General features: G+C 30.7%; 1 long non-coding RNA gene across 1 annotated transcript; it reads left to right on the top strand.

The window, feature by feature from the left end:
* The first annotated feature begins 5999 nt into the window (after positions 1-5999).
* On the top strand, positions 6000-7537 carry LOC112100181. The gene is made up of 3 exons (XR_002906499.1): positions 6000-6263; positions 6366-6457; positions 6829-7537. It is a non-coding gene; the product is annotated as an uncharacterized LOC112100181 (long non-coding RNA).
* Positions 7538-12637: the final 5100 nt, after the last annotated feature.

Below are 12637 nucleotides of genomic sequence, written 5' to 3'. Positions count from 1 at the left end.
CTCTCATTTTGAGCTTGACTGGCATCTGTCATTACGATAGATCTATATCTATATCTATATATATATATATAAATCATCTTTTGAGTCTTGATTATACATTGCTTTTGTTGCTACCTTTTCTTTGTTCGGATTTAACGGCTAATTTCAATACATTATTCTTTGACTTGTATATCCTACTTCGAATTGTGTCTGAACCATAACTATCTAATACTGCTTTGTAACAGGAAGCAATTTTTAAATTGGAAATACATGATGATAATTTGGAAGCCTGGCGAGCAGCTTTCAGCATAGTCTCTGAATTTATAGGTATTTTGAGTTTTAACTTCTTTCTTACCATCCATCAAACTTTTCTTTTCTCAACTTCCCACCCGGAGTGGGAGTGTGGGACGAGCTAAAATGCAAACATGTGCTTTTTTTTTAGTAACTGTGCATCAGAAAAGGAAAACTGATGAAAAAAAAGTTCATTTTCATTCCATTTTCTTCAGGTGGTCTCACCAGACTAACTGTAATTTTATCCTCTGGTTACAAACACTACAATTTCAGTGACTTCCCTTGTTTAACTGTACAGGGATTACTAGAATTTCATTTGACTTCAAGGTCAAGAAAATGACTGTTGTAGGAGACAATTTTGATGTATTATCTGCTGGGACAAAACTGAACGGGCTATGTCGTACAGAGTTAGTCTCTTTTGGACCAGCTAAAGAGCCTGAGGAAGGAGAACATGATAAAGCAGAGTCCAATGAGGCAAATAAAAAGGAGGAGCGTAAATTGCCAATTTCGTTCCTCAGCCGAATGTAATTAGGTTCATCATCAATTCTCAAAATGAACACATTTTTTGACAGAATGCTAGCTTCTTTACTTTCAATAACTGAGATGCCACATTTTTTAACAAACTGTAATTAGAAAAATTCAAAATAATAAATGCAAGCGGTGACATAAATGAAACCCAATCAATAATCAATAGAGTCAAAGTGAGGACCAGAGGGAAGAAATTAGAGACGTCGAAGCAGTTGATTCTGCTATCGTCTCTGTTCACCGGTGCAATCATCAAATATTTCCATTGAATTGGCTAGAATAGAAAAAAAAAAGATGAAAAGCACGCATTTCATTCATTTTCCCATCAGTCAAAAAAAGTGACAGTTGGAAGGAAAGAAACTCAATACGTGTAAATTTAGAGACTATGCTGAAAGCTTTTTGCCGGGCTTTCTCACCATATATTTCCAGTTTTTAGAATTGTTTTCTGCTACCAAATAATATCAGATATACTTTAGATCCACATCAAAGATTAAAGTAGAACATCAAATCAAAGATGGATATATGCCTTAAATTTAAAAAGAAAAATGTAACAAAAGCAAGTTGTCCTTTGTAAAAATTCTGGGTTCGGTCATCTCTAATTCTCGAGCATAACATTTGAACCTCCGTTTTCCCGCCAAATCACAGCTCATTGGGACATTTCATCGAACATGTTTGTGTTTTTGTCAAACATTTGGATTTTAACCCCCCAGATGACAAACCTTGACGTCTCCAAATGGTTCCTTGGCAAACTCATTCCCCCCATTATGGCCAGAGGTTTCATTTTGTTTTTCTTTCAAATTAGCATTACCATCATACGTAATCGTGGAAAGGCAACACTTGATCATACATAATACTCTTTCGGTGTTGTGTGTTGTCAACTTACACATACCATTGAACAATTCAAGGAGCAAGACATTAAGACCAGCCTTAATTATTTGGTTCCAAGAAATATGTAAATACTCGATCCTCTGATTCTCTTCCTCTCCTCGAAAACCTGATCAAATGTTTGTGAGAAAATTGTCGACTTCAAGGTATCAGCATGATGGCTAACATCCTTAGAATTTTATTTTCGAAGCAATAGACGAATGACACTAATTTCATTATCTCAGGGAGCTAAAAGGGCTTCCTCAACTCTGATCATATCTTGCAGCTAATGGTGCAACCAAAAAGGAAACCAAATGGTGAAAATTTCCGCACTTTTTGACCTGTTGAAGGGAAAAAAAATAGCAAAATATAACTTGGGGAAGTGGCAAGGGGCAATTATCAATCTATGCAGGAGGGGCTGGTATCATTAATCAATTTCTTGCAATAGCCAACTGTAAACCAAATTAACAGTTAGCTAATTAAGAACACTTAAACTTGGATATATAATTATCGTAGCCGGCACAGGTAAGTTTGACTTGATTAGACTTATTTAAAATCTGTAGTGAGACATTAGGAGAGAGAGAGAGATAACGATAGCTGAGGCGAATTTTCAAGCGGAATCAACTATTACAGCGTTGAAATAGAGGATGACAGGTAGATCATAACATCATAATTCTAGAGACCTGCTTATGTAACACTCCTGGGCCCGTGGGATGTGGCAGGACCGACCAAGATTTGAATCATATCCAGACAGTGAGCAATAATGATTGTAGCAACCAGATTAATCCAATCAAAAGCAAACAATAACCTTTGAATGTTATGAACGAACTAGAAAAAATATGGTTGGACTTTGACCTTGAATTCCCCAGTACCCTCGCTTAGATTTTGTCTAGTTTTGTCAAAAACCTTCAATTAAAGGGAAGGCCCGTGTCTATTGAATTATCCAAAAAAAATAACGTTGTTCCATGAAAATAAAACTAAATTGCATCTTCAGCATGAAAGAGAAACATGAATCAATAAAAGAAAATAAAAATTTTAATATATAAATTGCTAAAATAAATTCATACAAGAAGAAGAAGTGAATAGCATCAGCTGCACGTAGTATCAAAACTACTCATGCGGATCTTCCTCAAGATACTGTTATAATTTGAAAGCTTCAGTGAAGTGGACTTTTAAGAAACTAAAATGACAAAGGAGTAAAGAATAAATATAAAACTGAAGAAATATGGATGTTCTCACTTTATTGAAATAAGTCAAAGCCTATTATATAAGCAGTACATGATCATCAATTGAAACAAAACAAGAAAATAGCACGTAATTCTTATCTAGTTACTAACGTGGATTAAGCCACTACACTATGAACAGAAACTCCTACGGACTAGGTCCATTAGCCTTTGTAAAATAGGACTACAACCTGATTGAGATAAATATAAAAATATTTCTTAACATTCTCCTTTAATATGATATCCGCAGAAATCATTTTGAAGGCAAAATATTTCAAGTCTTCAACGAGCTATCTCATTGATAGAGCACACCCCAAGCATTTTTCTCAGCTTCACAAATCCAGCCTGTTTGAGAGGCTTGGTCAGGATATCTGCAACTTGAACTTCACTTTTATAGAACACCAAATCAATTGTACCATCACTCCAAAGATCACACAAAAAATGGTGTCTAACATCAATATGTCTGCTCCTAACATGCAGAACTAGATTTTTTGAAATCTTGATTGCTGAGATATTATCACAATAATCATTGTTGGACCATTTTGATGATTCTAGAGTGTTTCAACCAATCTTCTTAACGGGTCGGCCTGTAATACAGCTCTGTATGTCAGCAGCTGCCTTTATTATTTTTTTATTATTGCGGACGTAACCGGCCACCGATATCAATTATGAAACAGGTAAATATTAAAGGTATTTATCATACAGCTACCCTCATTTCAAATAAATATCAAAATAATCAGTTCAAAGTAAAACACTACCAAAGAACCCCTCAATTTAACTTGAAAATATACTACTTTCTTTTTTTTTTTCTCCGAATAACATGAAAACACGTAAAATATATGAGACTTCTATACTAATTATAATAATATTTAAATATAAATTAATAAATTGACCAATTAATTTTTAATATTACATTATAAAGTTAAGAATGTTTTACATAAAAAAAAATCATAATATTTTATCAATTTTTAGATAATACAATGTAGTATAAATATTTAGACCTATAATATTTCTATATTAGCCAAGTATAAAAAATCTAATGTTTGATATTTTTAAATAATACTCAAAAACAATCTCTTGTGTAAATTAATTCATAGAAATTAATGTGAAATTAATTACTTTATTCATTATATTATGTATTACTTTTATGATTTTATTTATTCACTATTTTTAAGTCACAATAATTTCTACAAATACTTGTAATGGACAATTAAGTACGTATTGTTAATTTTTAATCTATTTTTATTAGTGTTATTGTGATTAATGATATCATAATTCATACACTAAGGTGGCGTTTGTTTTTTAACTTAATGACTTAAAGTGACTTAACTTAATTAATTAAGTTAATTAGAGTTGTTTGTTTTTATAACTTAATGAGACTTTTTTGATAATTTTGACTTAATAAAATAAGCCAATTTTTTTGGCTTTTTACTTAATGGAGAAATCTTAATTAAGTCAATTACTTGCTAATGTCAAAAATATCCCTGTTTTATAATTTATTTTTCATGTCTCTCCCAAAACTCACCCATAGACATTTACCCCACATAAAAATATCCATATTTTTCTTTCTTATATTATATACGATAAAATTTGAAATTTATGGTATTTTATATATTAAAATTCCAAAATAATTATGTATTCACTTGAATATAGTTTTACTTATAAATGTTAAAATATTGTGATATTTAATCTATTATTTTTTTGACATTCAAATTTAATAAGGATACAAATGTAAAAGTACATATTTTCAGCTTTTTAAGTTGAAAAAAACAAACAACTTAATACTTATTTTCTGAAATTTAGGCGAAAAAACAAACATATTATTCAGATTCAGATATTCAGATCTATTCAGAATTCAGACTAATTCAGGTCTATTAAGATTTCAGACAAAAAAACAAACGCCACCTAAGCCTTTTCCTTTTTTAATGTTGTCAATAACTCCAATGGGCCTTTAGCCTAGCGGTGAATCTCTATCCTCACAGTTAATCAGGATTGTGAGGGTAGGGGTTTGAGTTCTCATGGACTCAAACTCTCTCAATTAAACATTATGCATGATCATGTGGAGTTATTTACAAGTCTTTTTCCCTTGCGAAATGCAAGTAGAGCAGAGATATCCCTCATTTATGATAATTTGATGTGTAATCAGTATTAAAAAAAAGTTGTTAATAACTATCATGGCTAGCACTCGGTCAATATTAATTCGATTAAACTAAATTCAGTTATGACATTATTATTTTTTAGTAATATTTAATTTAATATTATTATTTTAGGGGTATGGTTGGGAGAGGACAAATATAACTTTTTAACTCTTGCAATCTCTCATGAGTTTTACTCGGTAGCAATAAATGAAAAAACCATCCAACCGTCCCCTTGGAGCTGAGTAATATTGTTAATTATAATTACAATTCTTATTCACATTGCATTGTAAATATTAGAAAAAGAGATAACAACGAGCCCGTGTTTTGTGAAATTGTCTCGAAGACCCTTATTATTTTAAAAAATAATCATATATTTCTCTTTTTGGACAATTATGTCCTTTAGCTAAAGTGACCCACCGATATTCCATATGAACATAATTATTCAAAACAAGATTTATATAACAGTTTCACTAAATCATGAGATATTAATATACTTTTTGTCATAACCTTGGGTAATTACAATCTAAATACTACTAATATTGAATAATTTAGAAACGTTTTTAAATTAAATCAAATTATTTGAGTAATGTACAATATTATATTTCGTTATATTATTTGTATACTAAATGTTGTTCAATTCATTTATTAGTTTTACAAAATTATTACAATATTGGTAGATTATAAAATCAAGTATCATTGAAATATAAACATATAAAAACAAGTCATCGGATAGAATATAAATTATGTATCCAATTGTATAAGGATAATTTATTAAATTTATTCGTATTAATAATTTTTTGATATTTTTTATTTGTATTACTATAATAAACATTTAGAATGAAATGTAATAAGGTTTGATTTAGGCGGTAAAACTACCGCCAATATGAAAGAATGATTTATTAAATTTTAATTTTTTTGAAATTTTTTCCTATATAAAATTGAAAACCTTATATAGCTTTTCTTTTTTACCCCGAAAATATAAACACTTTAGTACTTCATATTGTTGAAAACCCTAGCCCCTTGCCTCAGCCGTGCTCAAGCATCACAAACCAGCCACCATCCTAGTAGTCGCCGTCGCCGTCGCCGCTTCCGTTGCCGTCGCCGTCGCCGTCGCCGTCCCTGTCCCCATCCTCGTCCTGCATATCAGCCACCAGCTCACCAACCCTCACCGTCTTGTCACTTTCCTCCATGAACTCTCTCTGCACACAAACCCTAGACTAGCGAGTTGAATCAAAGGGTGAAGGTTGCTTTCTTTCTTTTCTAACAATAAAGAACAAAGATCTCATCAATTTCCTTTTAATAATAACTTCTAATTAGTGATTCGGCACTTCTTCTCAATTTACAGCTCTCATTTTTTAATTTCGTCTTTAATTCTTGAAGAACGAAGAACAAACAGAAGCCTTTCAGCTTTCATCGACTTTGATTCTCGAAATTTAGGTATTTCCTCTATTACTCACTTAAAGAATTAAAATTCTTCGCTTTGATTTTGACACCATGGTTAGATATTGATTTAATGCTTGTTTAATTAGTTTAGAGTTTCATTTAATTTGTTTTGAGTTGTTCACTTTAATTGCATCTTCAAGATGGAATTTTGGTACTCTAAATGATACAAAGTTTTATTCCTATGCAATATGATTAGAAGAAGTAAATTGATTGTGCACTTGATATTTTGCATCTTAATTTACAAATGATTTAATGCCTAAATTCTTATTTTATCAACCACATAGTCAAAAGTGATTTGTTTGGGTTATATAGGCTTACCTGTAATTCTGTATTATTTATATCTTCATAAATTCTTGTTTATGTAGGCTTGATTGTTGAGGCTTCTTTCATCAGTGATGATGTGTTATAGACTTGGTTGTTGAGGTTTGTTTTATCGATGATGATGTGTTATTAAAAACACACACACACACACACACATTTTGATTTTTTTTTTATATATATAGAATAAGCATGACCATGGATCTTTAAGTGTGTATTAGTAATTTAGTAATTTGGCACCCATTTCTTTCTAACAAGTGCTTTTAAGTTCAATTATTTTATTTCACTTATTCTTTACTGACCATGGTAATCATTAAGGCCAAGCATAAACGTACAACATACTACAAATTGATCTAAAGTAGGAAATACTACAGAATTCTAATTCTGGTTGCAACATTTGATGAATTTCCTAAGAGAACCATTTCCATAAGTTTCTGTTATGATCCTAATTCCTAAGTTGTTGTACAATGTCTATTTCCCTTTTTCTGGATATTCAGGAGTTTAGTACAATCTCTTCTTTAGGGTATGACAGATAGCTAGCCGATGCTGTTTGGAAGCGAGATTTGATGCTTATTATCTTTTTCTGAGCTGAGCTAGATAAATAAAGATTGTTTTGGATGCTTAAGTCTTACCTGGATCTTCTTTTCCCTTTTTCTACGTTGAACTGTTGGAGCCTTGCTTGTTGGTTGATTAGAAATATGTGTACTCTTTCTTTTTATAATAAAATTCGGATATCTACTCGAGATCTCTATACAATTTGGATTAACACACTTTTAATGAATAAGATCACGTCTAATATATGTTTTTAGTGTACCTTCAAGATGACATTAGATAAGATTTGAGATTTTGCACTAGCTTTCACTTTTAAATAAGAAGCATATGATAAATCATGACAAAAATATTTCATACTTCTCTAATCAATACTCACTAATGACAGGAAAGAAAAGATAAAATAAAATAAAAAAGAAAGAAAGAAAGATGCTGAGACAGAATAGAGAATCTGGATTCACAACATGCCGGATACCTACCTTGCTTTTTGTATTTCAATCTTAAGCATCAAATATGGAAACATATAACCTTGTAATTTATGTTACAAAAGTTCTGAAATGCCGGTAAGTTTCCTTTTCATGGATCATCTTCATTTATAGCAGTGAAAAATCTTTGAAGCTGCGAGTGCAATTCATCATCTTCCCACTCTAGCGCATCTCACCAAGTCTTTTCTGCCTTAATCTCTATTATTCTGTCTTTTAACTTGGAACACTCACCAATGTTCTTCAACCTTGGGCAATCATAGAAGCTGATGTGTTCTAATGAAGACCAAGAACTTGTACAAATGTTAAACAATCCAGGCAGATAATGAAGCGTTAATTTCTTCAAACTTGGGAGGATGATGCAGTTAGAATCAATTATCTCCCCTTCATGTATGATTTCTTCCATGGCTAGACAATCCTCACCGACCAAGTGCTCTAATTTAGAGAGAAATTGAGTCATAGAGCTACTAAAGACATATTTCAACCTTGGGCATGCGTACACAGACGAAATTCTTAGCTCAACAAAGCTTCCTTTCGGTACTATTCCGTCCCAAATACACATCAAGTTCCATAAACGATGAATACTTAAGTTCTCCAGGCTTAGGAAAACAATTGCAGTAAATTCCTTGCTATCCACAACTGCTTCAATCTTGGGCATAAAAATTATTATTTAATCAGAGTTTTTAATTTGTCGGCAACCTACTGCGTATATATATGGCTAGAATGTAAAATATTTGGACTGGTAGTCCATAAGCCGGAAACATTAAAAGTTTCGATAACAAAAAGTGGAACATTTTGTAGCAATAATGAGTATAACAAACAGATGCAGTAATTAAAATTATTTACAAATAATAAGAGACATGAGCGTAGTCTTATCCACTTAAAGATGTCAACTATTTAATTTAAATTATTAATTTTTTAGTTGAAACTTTAAGTGTTTCATTTAATCAGATATCTTCAAGTACTTAAAATGCCTAAAGCAGATTTTCTTATCTTCGGCTGCCAATCACCTTGCGCGATTTCCAGTTCCGGCAATGATGACGGAACTGATGGGGTTTCCAATGACAATTGGCACGTATGCTCACCATGGTATGTTATTTCAAATGATACAGCTGGATCATCAGTGAGCTGCTGAGATTTCTTCCTTGCAAGGCATCCATGCGAATGTCCATGGTTGCACCTGTAGCAATTCCTGAAAGAGACCCAAAAGGAAAATAACCAACAACAACAAGGTTAGACACTTCATGATTAGGCTATGTTGCCACTTCATTTTATAAAAACATTCTTTCATTTTCATACGTGGCCAAGCGAAGAAATAAAGGAGACTTTATCGGCCTTTCACTAAGTATTCGTATAAAAAGAACATTTTATGTCAATAATCAAGCAATCTCAATCAGTTCCAGAATAAATTTTAGCCTTTTTGTGTCTACTTGGTCAATCATTTCGAAATACATTAAAGAAATTCGACTGTAAGTGCAATTTCAGAAGCAATAAATTACAAGTTAATTAATCAGTAAACTGCCCACATGTTATGCCTGCATGTCTCGGATAATCATGTTCAATTTTAAACAGCCATGGCCATTAAGAGTATGTTAATAACTTTTTGGACTATGCTGTAAGGATGCAGGGCCATTAAGAGTATGTTAATAAAATCGTCAAATCGTTTCAACTTCTTTTTCTTCTTCTTCTTCTTTTTTAAAGAAAAATCAATTTATAAATTAATAAACAGTCAGAAAAAATAAATATAATAGCTTCCATTTACATATATAAAAACAAGAACTAATTTAACTAGATTATGTGTAGTTGTATTAACCAGCCGTAGGACATGTCGAATCGTAAAGTGTGCTGGGAAGGAACTAGTTGTTCTCTTTATTGCACCACTTGTTCCTCATCTTTTGTATGTGGTGTGGGAGTTGCATAATTCACTCATTTTTTTTCATATTTACATCATCAACAACAATAACTTTCTTCTAGAGAGTAGACTGGATTCATAAAAAATTGCATATATTAATTGATTCTTTAACAACTAAACTTCTTTTGTTAAATACCCTATAATTTAAAATAACAATAATAATAATAATAATAATCACTTCTTTTCCTCACTCATATTTTTAATAACACGTGCAAATGCGTAACTCGATGCACCAAATATGATTTTGTGGCCTTCCTCACACAAATGTCTAATGCTAACAAGTTATGCTTTAAGTTTTCAACCAAATAAACATTTCAAAAAGAAGTGGAGAAAACATTTCTAACATTACCTTCTCCAAATTTTTTTTTTTCCCTTTGACATCGTCTCAACTGTTGACAATCCCTCTTTCTTTCTTTTTTTTCTCTCTCTCTCTCTCTCTTCTCTCGAGCAGCTACAAAACATGGGATGAAAGTATCACTCCTCTTGTCTCTCTTGAATAAACACTATCCAAGAATCACTTTTGGCTCTTAGAAGGGGGAAAAAAACTATTTTATGGAACTTTTTCATATGCATCTTTGAATTTTCACTTCTTTATTAAATAAATATATTAATCAATTGTCATTTTTTTAGTATGGGTTAAGCTATTTTAATTTTAATTTTTTACTTTAAATTTTAATATAATTAAAATTTTTGAGTCATATAATTCAAAGTCAAAAATAGTATTTGTATTGTCAATTTACATTCAGCGGTTGAAAAAATATTTTTGGCAAGAATCCTCAAAAAATAAGATGGTCATATTAAGGTATCTATCGATACTATTTTTGCACGATAGGCAAGCGAAAAAGTTGATGGGGATAGATATCATTTGTTAATTAAGGCAAATTTGGAAATGTTGTAATTTTTAAAATAATTTTTATTAGTTGTGCTTAGAGATGGCCAATAGACCGGGCGGCACGTGACATGGCACAGGCACAGCATGGGCACATTTTGGTAGGGCACGTGGCACGGCACGGCACGACACACACGTAAGCCTTAAAAGCACGACACGATTAGAGATAGGTTAAAGTACAGCACGCGAAAAAGTATGTAATAAGCACGCTTCATTGTTGGGCTAGCACGCAGTCTGTGGGCTATCAATAGTACGTTGGCCCAAGTATATCAAAGTAAAATTTTTTAATCAAAAGTAAATATAAAATGTTATGATTTTACAAATATCTAGAAATTAAATTTTTTAATATATTTTTTATAATAGGCTTTAAAAATTAATTTAAATCCTAGTTTAAATAAATATTCTAATTTTTTTATGTTTACAATTTATTAAATGAATAAATAAATATCATGATTTTAATAAATAAAATTATAAATATCATGATTTTATAAATGATAAATAAAAAATTTTACGACATTAATATTTCATTTATGAAATCATAACTTAGTTAATATTTAATGGAGGTATGTTTTATTTGTGAATGAAATTTTTTCATATTTATAAACAAAAAAATAAATTTATGAACTAAATATTTTTATGATAAGTTGTGACTTGTGATTTGTTATAATGGATATCTCTTAGTTGTGACTTCTTGTAATTGTTGTCGCAGGATTGTAATTTTAATTTTAATTAATCATTATTATGATCCATGGAATTAAATTTATGTATTGTTGTATTATTATTGGTTATTGTGAAATTAAATATATGGTTGTGAAATTGTGATAAACTAAGAATAAAATGTCAATTGCTTTCTTAATAAAAATTATTATTATTATTATTATTATTAGGTTGATAGGCTTGCAAAAGCATGTCAGACACGCGGGCTTGAATAAAGCACGCTAGGTATGTGAGTTATTTTAGGCACGCTGGACATATGAGTTTAAACTTTAAAGTAAAAAAAAAAAATTGATAGGCCTTTTTCGGGCACGGTCCAAGTATGGCACAAGTGGGCTTGTGCCTAGGCTGTGCTGGGCCTTAAAAAAAATTGGGCACGACACGGCCAGTTGGCTACTGCTAGCTATGCTATAAAAATAATTAACTGTAAAAAGAATCAGCTAAACATTTAGTAAAATTTACCTTAAAAAGTATTGTGAATTTTGAAAATAGTCATATATGTTTGATAAATCTTACTATTAAAATGTTGTTGAGGTATAAATGATTGAATTGGACATAAATAAAATTTATTTACATATTTATAAACATATATATAAAATATTTTTTATCGTGCATATATAATAATTGATACTAAAATAAACATTTTATATTATTAATTTTATTTTTTATTTTGTTATCTCAATGTAATTAGTAATAATAATAATTTCTTTAAAATTAATAATTTTATTTCCTAATTAATAAGAATACTTTTTTATTTTATAATATATACGAGAATATATATAAAATTATATTAAATATAAAATTAATTCTTAAAATTAAATTTTAAAAAATTATTCTCCCTTCTCTTTTCAAAATCTACTGTAGTATACAATAATTTACCAAAAATATTTTTTTAAAAAAGTAATTAAACATTAAAATTAAATTTTAATTTTTAAAATTATTTTTAAACTTCTCAAAAATAATTCCGAACCTTTTACTGGACAGAGCAGCTGCTGTTTCATTTTTCAAAAAATTTTATTCCATCGAATCAATCAATTGACGCGGTCTTATTTAAAAGTATTATCGTCAAAAATGCTTTTATAGCCGCCGAATTTGTAAATTATTGATAATTTGGGGTCATTTTCATAAATTTCGTATAAGACGAAATGTTGTCTTGTTCTCCGTGTCCACCCGTCAAAGACAATTTCTCACGTATTGCCTATCAATGGCGGAAACTGTAGCGTCTCCTTTCCTCGATATTGTCTGCAACAGATTGGATTCACACGCCAGGATTCTTTCGAGGAGCACAGGCTTCGTACAAATACGTGTCA

This window comes from Citrus clementina, unplaced genomic scaffold (genome assembly GCF_000493195.1).
Source record: "Citrus clementina cultivar Clemenules unplaced genomic scaffold, Citrus_clementina_v1.0 scaffold_3, whole genome shotgun sequence".
Taxonomy (NCBI): Eukaryota; Viridiplantae; Streptophyta; class Magnoliopsida; order Sapindales; family Rutaceae; genus Citrus; species Citrus x clementina.
Note: the sequence above shows the minus strand (reverse complement) of the source record. Positions and strands in the feature narration are given on the sequence as shown.